The 6,102-nt window shown below is 39.4% G+C and overlaps 1 non-coding gene across 1 annotated transcript; it reads left to right on the forward strand.

The window, feature by feature from the left end:
• Positions 1 to 5,748: 5,748 nt before the first annotated feature.
• Trnaq-uug (transfer RNA glutamine (anticodon UUG)) lies at positions 5,749 to 5,821 on the forward strand. The gene has a single exon. It is a non-coding gene; the product is annotated as a tRNA-Gln (tRNA).
• The last annotated feature ends 281 nt before the right edge of the window (positions 5,822 to 6,102 follow it).

Below are 6,102 nucleotides of genomic sequence, written 5' to 3' on the forward strand. Positions count from 1 at the left end.
GAGAATGGGCAGCCTTGTCTTGTCCCTAATTTTAGTAGGATTGCTTTCCACTTAATTTTATGGTGGCTATGGTTTGCTATATATTGCTTTTATTATGTTTAGGTATGTACTTTTAACTCTTGATCTCTCCAAGACTCTTAACATGAAGGATATGCCAAAGGATATTTCAGCATCTAATGAGATGATTATGTGATTTTTTTCCTTTTGAGTTTGATTATATAGAGGACAACATTGACTTTTTTTTTTTTATATCGAACCATCCCACATCCCTGAGATGATGCCTACTTGATAGTGGTGAATGATATTTTTGATGTATTCTTAGATTTGGTTTGCAGGAATTTTATTGAGTGTTATTGAGTTTTTTTTTTTCCTTCGATGTTCATAAGCGAGATTGGTCTGAAGTTCTATTTCTTTGTTGGGTCTTTGTGTGGTTTAGATACCAGGTTAACTGTGGCCTCATAGAATGGATTAGGTAGTGTTCTTTCTGTTTCTATTTTGCAGAAGAGTTTGAGGAGTACTGGTAATAGCTGCTTTGAAGGTCTTGTAGAATTCTGCTCTTAAACCATCTGGCCCTGAGCTTTTTTTTTTTTTTTTTTTTTAATGGGAGGTTGCTAATGACTGCTTCTACTTCCTTAGTGGTTATGAGATTGTTTAGATAGTTTACCTAATCTTGATTTAACATTGGTATGTGATATCTGTCTAGAAAATCATCCACTTTGTCTAGATTTTTTTTTTGTCATGTATAGACTTTTGTAGTAGTATCTGATGATTTTTTGAATTTCTTCAGTTTCTGCTGTTATGTCTTCCTTTTCATTTTTGGTTTTAATTGGATACTGGCCCTGTGCCCTTTAGTTAGTTTGGCTAAGGGTTTATCTATCTTGTTGATTTTCTCAAAGAACCAGTTCTTGCTTTTGTTGATCTTTGTATTTTTTTTGTTTATTTGTTTATAATTGGTTGATTTTAGTCCTGAGTTTGACTATTTGTACTCTTCTAGGGTGTGTTTGCTTCTTTCTGTTCTAGAGCTTTCAGATGTGCTGTGAAGTTGCTAGTATAAGATCTCTCCAATTTCTTTATGAAGGCACTCAGTGCTATGAATTTTTCTCTTAACACTGCTTTCATTGTGTCCCATAAGTTTAGGAATGTTGCGTTTTCACTGAATTCTAGAAAGTCTTTAATTTCTTTATTTCTTCCCTGACTGAGTTATCATTGAGTAGAGAATTGATCAGTTTCCATGAGTATGTGGGCTTTCTGTTATTTCTGATGTTTTTCAAGTCTAGCCTTAGTCTATGGTGATCTGATAGAATGCAAGGAGTTATTTTATTGGATATTAGAATGGCTACTTCAGCTTGTTTCTTGGGACAATTTGCTTAGAAAACTTTATTCCTGCCTTTTACTCTGAAGTAAAGTCTATCTTTGTTGCTGAATAGTGTCTATCTTTGTGTTTCTTGTATGCAGCAGAATGATGGATCTTGTTTATAAATTTACTATGCTAACCTGTGGGTTTTTTTTTTTTTTTTGGTGAACTGAGTCCATTGATGTTGAGAAATATTAATAATCAATGATTGTTAGTTCCTGTTATTTTGTCATTTGGGGTGGTACGTATGTGTGATTCTCTTCTTTAGAGTTTGTTGTGAGATGATTAATTTCTTGTGCTTTCTTGGATGTAGTTACCTTCCTTGTGTTGGAGTTTTCTTTTTAATATTCTCTGTAGGGCTAGATTAGTAGAAAGATATTAAGTTAGGTTTTGTCATGGAATATCTTGGTGATTGAGAGTTTTGCTGGGTATAGTAAGTAGTCTGGGCTGGTGTCTGTGGTCTCATAGAGTCTGCAAGATATCTGTCCAGGATCTTCTGGCTTTTAGAATCTCTGTTGAGAAATCTGGTGTAATTCTGATATCTCTACCTTTATATATTACTTGGCCTTTTTTTCTTACAAGTCCCTCATAGGGGACAGTAAAACTGTCTCCATGTTCTAGACATAAAAGATGACTTAAGTGGATGCCATTTCCCATTCTTTCCTCAACAATTCTCCTTCCTCTTGGTTCAGGAAGGACAGGAATTCATGACTCCGGACATTTCAGCTTCTATTGCATTGCATATTCCTGTCAGTCAAAAGTCTGATCGAAACCATCCAACCATGCTGATGTACACTTGTAATTCCAGCATGTGGTAGGCTAATGTAGGAAGATCACAAATGAGAAGCTAGCCTGGGCCATATAATGAGACCTTGTCTCACAAAACAGTCTGGGACTGGAGAGATGGCTTAGTGATTAAAGAGTTCCAGCTTCTCTTCCAAAAGACCTACGTTCAGTTTCCAGCATCCACATCAGATGGCTCATAAATACTTGCAATTTCACTTCCAAGGGTTCTGAGACGCTCCTCTCACATCACACACACACACATACACACACACACACACATACACACACATCTAAAACAATCTGATATTAAGACGACCGTAGCAGGACTGGGAGTGGGTCAAATAAGGAGATCAATGCCAGCCTCCACTACACTGTCTCAAATACCAAAACCAAATGAGAGACCATAATATTAGGTGTTAATGTTATCTGTGTGTATAAATAAGATTTTGGTGGGTTCTGAAGTTATATTTCAAAGGGTTGCTAAGGACTTTAGGTGAGATCCTGATATGTATTAAATAGAAGTACAGCTGATGAGGTAAAACCTAAGTCATAAGGTTACAGTAAGGTTTAGATTCTTATTTATGAGAGTCCCAGAAAATCTCAGGTTTAAATGTAGAAAAAATAATAATGCTTCACTTAATATTATGCATTTTCAGGCCTTAAGTCTATTTTATTGCTATTTTAACATTCTCATTTGAAAATATTTCTCGGCCGGTCTGTGGTGGCACATGTCTTTAATCCCAGCACTTGGGAGGCAGAGGCAGGTGGATCTCTGAGGTTGAGGCCAGCCTGGTCTACAGAGTGAGTTCCAGGACAGCCAGAGCTATACAGAGAAGCCCTGTCTCAAAAAAACAAAACAAAACAAAACAAAAAACCAAAAAATAAAAATATTAAAAAATAAGAAAATATTTCCCTCTAGCAGGAATATTGGGGATTGGGATTGTGGCTCAGTGGTAGAATGCTTGCTGAGCATGCATGAGAGAGACCCTAGGCTCAATTTCTGGTATGAAAAAAAAGGAACATTGTTTCTATACAAACAATCTTCACAGCAAATGTTAATTGTTCTAAAATTCTTACTCACTGCTAACAAGAGACTTTAGGTAGACTCCATTGTTAATCTGTTTCCCCTCCTATTTTTCCTTGTCTTTCTATCCCTCCTCAATGCCTGAAAAAGTAGTTATAGAGCTGTGCGTGGATGTACATACTAGCAATACCAACACTTCGAAGGTCAAGTTAGGAGGATTTCGAATTGAAGACCTGTCTGGCTTACATAGTAAGGCTCTATTAAGAAAGAAAAAAGTGAGGCTACAGAGATGACTCAAGAGTTAAAAGCACTGCCTGCTCTTCCAGAGGATACTGGCACCATTTTCAGCACCTAAATGATGGCTAACAAGTTCTGTTAACTCCAGTTCCAGGGGATCCATTGGATTCTTCTGGCCTCTATGGACATCAGGCGTGCACACAGAGAACAGACAGAGATGTAGTCAAAACATCCATGCACATAAAATGAAATAAAATGAAAAAATTAATTATAAAAAATATATCTCTGAGGATAAGGGAATAGACTACTTGCCCGGTCTTTGATCTTATTGAAGAACATAACATGAAGCTGGGTGGTGGTGGCACATGCTTTTAATCCTGGCACCCAGGAGGCAGAGGCAAGTGGGTCTCTGAGTTCAAGCCAGCCTGGTCTACAAAGTGAGTCTCAGAACAGCCAGGGCTACACAGAGAAACCCTGTCTCAAAAAGAAAGGAAGGAAAGAAGGGAGGGAGGGAGGCCAGAAGAGAACAACAGATCCCCTGGAAGTGTAGTTATAGATAGCTGTCATACTGGGAACTGAACCAGGGTCCTCTTCAGTTACAACAACTGCTCTTAAGCACTGAGTCATTTCTCCCACTCCTGTAGCCACTTTTATATTCTCAAGCTCATTACCCAAAAGAATTTCTAGAGACCCAGACCTTCTAGTAATGAAGCTAGAGCCTGCTTGTGCAACCGTGGTCTTTATCTATTTCTGCAGAGGATGGCAGGATGGCAGAGCTCCATTCTCCCCTTAACCAAAGTACTATTTGTATTTGGCCCCACTTAAGCCAGTAGTACTTACTTCTACCCATATCCAAGACTACTCTTGCCCTCCTCAAATTCTTTGTCCTTAAATACAGTTCTTGTATCACCAAGGTTATTTGGCTGAACCACTCCATGTGCATGGCTTAATTTAGTGTCATGGTTGCTTTAGTAGCTTCTTCACTCTCAAATATCTCAGCAGCCCCAGCATGTTAAAACACACCCAACACCCTCCATGATTGTGCAGTCAGGCATCTGCCTGTTTTCGTCCCTGAGAAAACTGCTTTCCAGCTCACATCCACCAGCTACCATATTTAGGAACCTAAATATGTTCCTCCAACAGGTTTTTAAGGCAGTTGCTCTACTAAAAAAAATCAAGACTCTACCTCCACTTTGGTTTAGGGTGTTATCGTCACTGCAGAAGAAAAAGAAAGCTTTTAGAATTGAAATGAAAAGAAAGTAAACTGCTATCCTAATTCCACATTTAGATGCATTTTTCCTTGCCCAGAATGCAGATGTGTATGGAGAGCGTCTGGAAAAATTACAGGAGATAGACAACCTAGACAGCCACTGATAGGCACACTTCATTCCAAATACAGAGCTTTGTGATTTCTCATACCTTGGTTGCCAAAGCCATCAAAGGATGGCTTTTGCTGGGCAGTGGCACTGCACACCTTTAATCCCAGCACTCAGGAGGCAGAGGCAGGCAGACCACCAAGTTTGAGACCAGCCTGGTCTACAGAGAGACTTCCAGGACAGCTAATACTACAAGGAGAAACAGTTTCAACAACCCAACCAACCAATCAAACAAACAAACAAAACCAACCAAACTAAAACTAAACTCAACCAAACAAAAAACACCAAAAAAAAAAAATAATAAAAATAAAACCCCAAACAAACAAACAAAAAAAAAACACCAAAAAAAAATATTAAGATCTGGTTATCTTTTCTTTTTTCTTTCTTTTTTTTTTTTTTCAAGACAGGGTTTCTCTGTGTAGCCTTGGCTGTCCCTGGAACTCACTCTGTAGACCAGGCTGGCCTCAAACTCAGGGATCCGCCTACCTCTGCTTCCCAAGTGCTGGGATTAAAGGAGTGCACCACCAACACCTAGCTAAGACCTAGTTATCTAAATTGGGTAAGAATGCTTACTATAAATCTAAAGGTCAGGAAATGTAATCAAATTTCATCTACAGCTATAAACTGGGCATGTAACATGGCTGTTCTGAAACTATAGTTGTCTATAACGGGTTTCTAATTGACATATAGTACGGGGCGGGCTCATGGTGTAATAGTTGTCTACAAATAGCTTGGTTTTTTGTTTTTGATGGTTTGGGTTGTTTTTTTTGTTTTTGTTTTTGTTTTTTTGTTGTTGTTGTTGTTTTTTCGAGACAGGGTTTCTCTGTATCACCTGGCTGTCCTGGAACTCACTCTGTATGGCCTCGAACTCAGAAATCCACTTGCCTCTGCCTCCCAAGTGCTGGGAGTAAAGGCGTGCGCCACCACTGCCTAGCTATAAATAGCTTGTAATTGAGATATGCCGCTACATTGGCCTTGTGGTGTAATGGTTAGCACACTGGACTTTGAATCCCAGGAATCCGAGTTCGATTCTCGGTGAGGCCATTCAGGGCTAGTTTAGGCTTTTCTATTTTTTTTGGGGGGGGGCGGTTTTGAGACAGGGTTTCTCTGTGTATCCCTGGCTGGCCTGGAACTCACTCTGTAGACCAGGCAGGCCTCAAACTCAGAAATCCGCTGCCTCTGCCTCCAGAGTGCTGGGATTAAAGGCGTGCGCCACCACTGCCCGGTGCAGGTTAAGATTTTTAAGTGACTGATGAGAACCTTTTTTTAAAAGGAGGTTGCAGCCGGGCGGTGGTGGCGCACGCCTTTAATCCTAGCACTTGGGA

Source organism: Mus caroli, unplaced genomic scaffold, assembly GCF_978045245.1.
Source record: "Mus caroli unplaced genomic scaffold, Mus_caroli_1 scaffold_5, whole genome shotgun sequence".
Taxonomy (NCBI): domain Eukaryota; kingdom Metazoa; phylum Chordata; class Mammalia; order Rodentia; family Muridae; genus Mus; species Mus caroli.